Source organism: Nelumbo nucifera, chromosome 1 (assembly GCF_055504915.1).
Source record: "Nelumbo nucifera cultivar China Antique chromosome 1, China Antique-T2T, whole genome shotgun sequence".
Lineage (NCBI taxonomy): Eukaryota > Viridiplantae > Streptophyta > Magnoliopsida > Proteales > Nelumbonaceae > Nelumbo > Nelumbo nucifera.
This window is the reverse complement of record NC_142649.1, coordinates 55522428-55530570: the sequence shown is the minus strand read 5'-3', so window position 1 is coordinate 55530570 and position 8143 is coordinate 55522428.

Sequence of the window (8143 nt, the reverse complement as noted above, 5' to 3'; positions counted from 1 at the left end):
ATTTTGATTTCTTAAAAAGTGTTCTGAATTTTTATTTGCTTTTTTAAGGGTTGGATTCATCCTTATCCACATAGAGTATGGGTCTTTGTTTACTACAAACCATAAGAATGGATCTCCTGTCCAAATAGCATCACATGTGCAAGTGGGGGGCATGGTATTCTTTGAATGAATATGACAATTGATAACTTCCTCACGGCTCTAACTAGGCCTACCCCTTTTAATATTATATTATTATATAAATATACACGTAAATGTGTATATATATAAATATATATCATACATACATACATATACATATATACCGGCATATGCTACAAAAGCACAATACACAATTGGCTATGTAACTCAATCATAAATTAACACATCAACAATTCATACAGTTAATAGATGTATCTGCAACTTATGTGTTTATTCATGATTGGGTTACATAGCTTGTTGTACATGTCTGGCTTGAGTTGAGATCTGCTCCCCACAAAATACACTCCAATATGCTTCTAATATGATCTGACATCACACAACTCACCATGAGAATGGGACCCACCATGTATGAGACATGCAATCTCATCATGTTGGAAAATATTTTGTGGGCATTAAATTTGGACTCATGTTATTTATAGCACATCTTGTGCATATTCTTAGCAAATTCATAGCTATGTTTGGTTTGATAGAAATAAGAGAGAAACCAAAAGTTGAGAGAAAATTGTTAACAAATTTTGTACATCAAAAACATAAATAGAAAGGCCATGTTTCATACTTGTTTGTTGTCATTGATGAGATCATACTTTTGAAACGGCAATCATGTTTGAGTTGTGGGGCTATATAGATCATGGTGTAAGCTGCATAGGTAGCGCCTTGTTTAGTAGCATATCCAAAATAGACTCCTACCTGTATTGGAAAATGGGGTGCTCACTTTAAGGCTATGTTTGGTTTGGAAAAAGGTTTCCCTACCTTTTCCTTCCTTTCCCTGCATTTTCCTTCAAATCAAACATAGCCTAAATGGAATTTGGATCTGCTAAACTGCTCCTCACGGCCACATCCCATTATGTATTGGGAACATCTCCCCATGAATAATAAATACAAGTATGGGGGATGTTCCCCATGTGCGGCTAGGACATGCTACGAGGTCAGTGTGAGGAGCACTCTTGAAATGGCACAATGTTCTGTATGTATGATGCATTTGAAAGGAGTACAGCTATTGCTAAATGTGATTTGTAAATCATACAATTCATTAGCATTGCTCATATAAGATTATGTTTGGTTTGAAGGAAAAGGTAAGGAAAGGAAGGGAAAGACAAGGAAACCAATATAAGGTTTGTAAACGTTTCCCTACCTTTCCCTACATTTTCCTTCAAACCAAACAAAATCTAAAAGAAAAGAAGTAAGAAAAATCCATAAATGAAAGTTCATTGCCATGGTAATCAACTACTTTTGCTGACCTGTAAGTGCATGTGCTATGCATATGTGCAAGTTAGTATTAACCATGTATGGTATATGATATTTGGCTTGAAGTTTTTACAATTTGCATAGAACCCAAGGTAGTATTAATTTGTTGAATGAATGGGATATAAATTCCCCCAAATTTGATCTTACTGCATAGTAATAAAGACTAAGAACCCCTTAGCTATCTTGTTGGAGTAATGGACTAAATAAGTAGATATGGACCTATCCTTCGGCATTTTGTTATATACAAAGTCAAAGTAGCTGCTCTCAAACATGTTTTCATGCTTCTTAGCATAAGGTTTTTACCATTACACTTTAGGAAAAAAATATTTAATTAATGGACAAATATTTACAATGTGATTTTAGACAATTAATATATTTGAAAGGATAAAATATTCGTGGTGGATTTTTCGGTTATACCATGTCAATTATTTTTGTTGATCATTAATAGTGATAATTAATATGTATGGTGATGAATTGACATGGACACTCAAATTAAGTGTCTACTTAAAAAAAAAAAAATATTTATAGATTAGGAGTGAAAAGACTACAAATACAATTATGTATAATACAAATTCATACAAAATAATATAAAATACAAGGCTTTGCACTATACATATTTATATTTGTACTCCTTCTGAACTGAGGCTAAAGAATAGAGCTAGATACAAATAATGTAGCGGATGAGTAGTTTTTTTTTTTCAAAGATGCATTTCAGTCTTGCACTACAAGGACTATGGGTAAGCAAATGGGTAATTTCTATCTAGAACCAATCAAGAACTGGCCTTACCCATTATTAGGTAGGGTCTATTCCAAATTATTGGGACTACCCCCCCCCCCTAGAGAGCTAACATTGGTTGGCCTTGGTAGAATCGGCTTTGGTTGACCTTGATGGAACTGAACTTGACTTGAAATAAAATCCCAAAATACTTTAAGAGTGTGAAGATTTGAATCCAAGCACTCATGCTTACAAAAATTATGGTCTTATTTGACCATTAAGTTACTTTAGTGATTTGTTCATTTTTCTTCAATTTGGTATTGGAATGTGTATAATAAATAATGTAAAAGGCAATACTTACAAAATTTAAATTATAATGATAGGTTTGAACTATATATATTAATATATTATGATAATATTCATATTAAATTACCCAATTTAATCAATGAAGGAAATATAAGTTTGAACAATGTCTATTATTATATATTTTTTGGGTGGGTGTAAAGAAAGAAAAGTTCCACAGGTATACCTTGGAATTGACCATTGAAATGCCAAGGCCAAAATTGGTATTGGAACCAATATTGACAATTGACAAGGTGGGTTATAGGTTTTGCATTGGAACTAAATCGAAACTAACCCATGCTTAGCCCTAATAAGGCCCATAATTATTTAATACATGAGAACAACTACAAGTTATTGGTTATGCTTTTGGATTTATCAATGCATCTTTTGCCTTAATTATTTAATGAATAGTGTATTTCTTAGATTAATTCATACTTATGTCTGTTGGTCATGACACTTCTAGTTTTCATAAAAAAATTGTAACTAAATGAATGTGACATCTTAGGAGTTGATATTGTACTTATTGACTTTACCAATAGGGTTGTAATCATATCAATTTGGGTTGGATATGGCAAAATCTGGCTATCATCTGATTATGGAAAGCTTGCATATGAATCCAATCCAAAATCTGATCGGATTTAAAGACTTTGGATTAGAATTTGCATCCTAATGGGCTTGGATTGGATTTAGATTTAATCTGACTCCACTTTAATTTTTGTTAAATACAAAAAATAAAAAAAATAATTATTTCTCAACTTTTATATATAATAAATTAATATAAAAATATATATTAAATTTATTATATATATTCATATATAATATAATGTATAAAAACATATTTTTATAATTTTAAATATAATTATATAAAATTTATATATTAAAATCAATAAATATTATATTATAACCGGATTCAGATTTTAGTTGGTTTAAATGGAGTCAATTTCGATCTGACTAATTAATCCAATGTAGAATAAAAGATCAAACTTGATCCACTTACATAAATATATCATCTGAATCCAACGTAATTGAATCAAATGTTTTTGAGTATCATTGACAGGCCTATTTATCAATAAGATATTATGAGAATCCACCAGTGAAAATAATGCACAATACCTTATAATAATGTCAAGACTTAGACTACTTGTAGCGCATGTTTTATAGCCTAGAAGAAAATTTCTTCCACCCTTCATGTAACGAAGTAATGTAAAGGGTCATAATTTTTAGTCTCAAATGAACTTAGAAGGGTTTATTTGATGTTGTGTTCTAATGCTCGAAGCATGGTACATAAACTATTAGGGCATTGGACTCACACAAGTCCAATGTTTTCATGTCCCAATTTTAACATTTCTGCAATTTGTTTATAATGTGCCAATTACACTTTGATGTCACTAGAAAACACTTTTTGTAATGTTTGAAAAATTATGGCTTCAAAATGAAACCTATTTTTTATGTAGGTTAAGCATTTTTGAGCTTGGCTTAGGTTCAATACTATAGGCTTTGCCTAGCCTAGATATTATAACATGACACATAATATATATTATAATAATTTATACTATACAAAGTAAAACATAAATTTTTACATACATATGTTATATAATATAAATAGATAAAATAACGTAAAGGCTGAAAATAATCATAAAGCAGTCAAGAATTTTTTTCTTTTTTCTGAATTTTTTATTTTTTATTCAATGTCATTTTTGAAACAACCAATGAGATGCACTTTCCAATAACCTAAATAATCACTTCTCCTAAAATTTTTCCTATACTACCTCCCCCACTTTCTCCAAAATTATCTCTAATTTCTATTTATCTTCTAAATTATCGCTAATTTCTATTTATCTCCAAAATTATCTCTAATTTAGTAGAAAGTTTCTCTCCTAAGTTATCTCTAATTCCTATTTATCCTCTCCCCTACTTTTTATCTATATCTATCTAAAGAAAGTTTGGATTAAAAAATTTAAGAATTATTTAAATATTCTAACAAAATTATATAATAACTTTAAAATATTTATTAAAAACACAAAAAAATAATTTTATATTTTTACAAAATATGTCACGAAATTATGTACTAACAATTTAATCTATGATGTTTTTTCTGGATTATCAATTTAAATGTTTTTTAAATATTTAATAATATTTTACAAAATTAATAATGAAATTATGTAATAATAGTATAAATTATGATTTTATGGATAATTAAATTCAATAAATAATTAATATTTTAAAATTTAAACATTTTACATATTATTTAAGTATTTAAATTACAAAATATTTGACATAACTAGATCTTAAATAGTTAAAATATAGAAATTATGTAATAAATTTAAAAAAATCTGACATGTAGAAAAATAATTATAACATAATATTGTAAACAACTAATTTCACTTATATCAAGTAATAATTCAAGAAAATAACTTTCAAAAAATTAATATTTATTAATAATAATTTTAAACTCTTAATCAGTATTTATTATATAATTATATATTAAAACTAATTTTTATTTATTGTTTTCGTAATAGATGTATTTTGAATGATTATGTATAAATTTATTTTGTTTTATTATTTAATAGAAAATTTCAATAGTTATTGGAGATTAAACTACTATTATTGAAAATTTTAAATTTAATTTATTGTACTTATTGTTTTTATTGTATTTTTGTTATAACTTATTGATTAATTAATATTTATTAGAGATTAAACTATTATTTGAGATTATACCATTTATTGACTAAGTTAATATATTTTTAGTACTTATTGTATTTTTCATTACCAATATATTTTCAATAATTGTGTATTTTTTATATAAATTTTCAATAATTATTGGAGATTAAACTATTGTTATTTATCGGAGATAAGACTATTAATTTAGCTAAAATGGGTCGATTTTCACAAAAGGTCAGTCGGTTCAAAATATTTAAACTTAAAAATTTAATTTAATTTTAAAAATTATAGTGGAATTATTGAACAATAAATTTAAAAATTAGATTTATGAAATAAAATATTTTAGACTAAGAAATATGAGAAATTTCTCACTTTTCATTAAAAATTATATTTTAAATATAAAATATTAATAATGAAATTATGTATATAGTATAAATTATGATTTTATGTATAATTAAATTCAATAAATAATTAACATTTTAAAATTTAAACATTTTACATATTATTTAAGTATTTAAATAACAAAATATTTAACATAACTAGATTTTAAATAGTTAAAATAAAGAAATTATGTAATAAATTTAAAAACAATCTAAAAAGTAGAAAAATAATTATAACATAATATTGAAATAAATAATAATTTAATATTTTTACATAGTATTGTAAATAACTAAGTTCACTTATATCAAGTAATAATTCGAGAAAATAACTTTCAAAAAAATTAATATTTATTAATAATAAATTTAAACTCTTAATCTATATTTATTATATAATTATATATACTAAAATTAATATTTATTGTATTTAAGTAATTATTTATTATTTTTTTGTGATAAATGTATTTTCAATGATTATGTATAAATTTATTTTGTTTTGTTATTTAACAGAAAACTTTCAATAATTATTGGAGATTAAACTACTATTATTGATTTTTTTAATTTAATTTATTGTACTTATTGTACTTTTTTTGTAACTTATTGATTAATTAATATTTATTAGAGATTAAACTATTATTTGAGATTATACTATTGATTGACTAAGTTAATATATTTTTAGTACTTATTGTATTTTTCATTACCAATATGTTTTCAATAATTGTGTATTTTCACTATAAATATTCAATAATTATTGGAGATTAAGCTATTGTTATTTATCGGAGATAAGACTATTAATTTAGCTAAAATTATGAGTGTTCATGAGTTGGTCCGGTCCGGCCATAGGCTATTTGGCCAGCCAAATTGACCTGGTCAGGTTGGGGAATTGGTGAGCTGAAACCGACTGACCTTTTGTGAAAACCGATCCACTCAAGTTGTATCGGTTTGGGTCAGTTTTCACAAAATGTCAGTCGGTTCAAAAGATTTAAACTGAAAATTTTAATTTAATTTTAAAAATTACAATGCAATTATTAAAAAATAAATTTATAAATTATATTTATGAAATAAAACATTTTAGACTAGAAATATGAGAAATTTATCACTTTTCATATTAAAAATTATATTTAAAATATAAAATATTAATATATATCCATGGTTAAGCTGTTCGATTTTGCTCAGTTTACAAATAGCCAAAGTGAAATTGATCCAACTTGGTTGAATTGGGAAATTTTTGAACCAAAACTGACCTAAAATACTAAAAAATATACCAAGTCGGGTCAAGTTGATTAGGTTAGTCGATTTCATAAGTTTGATGAATAAACCTAACTGAAATTAATTATTGTTTTTTTGTATTATAAAAAAATTATTAAAAGTAGTATATAAAATATGAATAATTATTAATTATTTAAAAAGTGGAAAATATAAAACATTTGTATACTCTTATGTATTTCTATTAGGGTCGTTTACTAAAAAACACACCTTATAGTTTTATATATTTACTTAAACCTACCTTATAGTTTTCATTTTACTAAAACATCCCATATATTTTACAATTTATTTACTTAGTCAACCTTTCATTAAGGATTGTTTGTTTTGCCATTAGGCCCATGATTTTTTATTTCAAAAATACCCTTAACACTTTTTCATATAGAAAACAAAATTGGCCAAATATAACCAATAGAGTGGTTGCCCGTGTCTTATTAAGGGTAGGAATGACATTTTTATTTCTATTTTATTTTGCTTAAATTTATTTAAATGAACATTAGTGTCAACACTGTTATTTTCCACTATCATCTAATGGAATATTGATTAAATCCGTTGCAAATTATAAGTGGTGTTTTAGTAAAATGCTAATTATATGGTAGATTTTAGTAAATCCATGAAACTATAAGAGTATTTTAGTAAATGACCCTTTCTATTATTTATCTTTCGTTTAATAAATCCCGTGCACCGCACAGGTCCCCGCTAGTACACCTACTTAAAACATGAAGCTTCAATCACACACATACATACACACTCAATTTAGAGTCTGGATCACCTGTCAATAAAAATACTTCCAACACCCTACCAAAATCATCCGACACCACACATCTCATCTCATGCATGATAGGTTACACTTTTATGGTGGGCCCCGATTTCATAGTGAGATGTGTGGTGTCGGATCAAGTTGATAGGGTGTTGGAAGGTGTTTTGTTGGGGGAGGTCCCAACTCCTCAATTTATTATTAGAGGTATCTTCAAAATAAACAACCATGGGCCCATGCCCTTAAGGCTTAGTTTGGAATGAGTATAAATGTGAATGTGTGCAGCACAAAATACAAATACATACAAAAAATTATAAAATACAAGGTTTTCTACATATTTATATTTGTTCTCCTTCCAAACTAAGCCTAAACATTTTCCACTTGGTTTAGGTGGTACCATTTTCCAATGCAAGACAGGTAGTCCTCAACAAAAAGGAAAGGTCATGATTCATGAAGCAAAAAAACAACAAAAAGGAAAGGTCCATTAAATACATTGGCTGCAAATTATACCAGGTATTTAATAAAATTCAAACCATAAGATGAAGATAGTTTTTGCTGGGTCATTTACTAAACACCGATATAGTT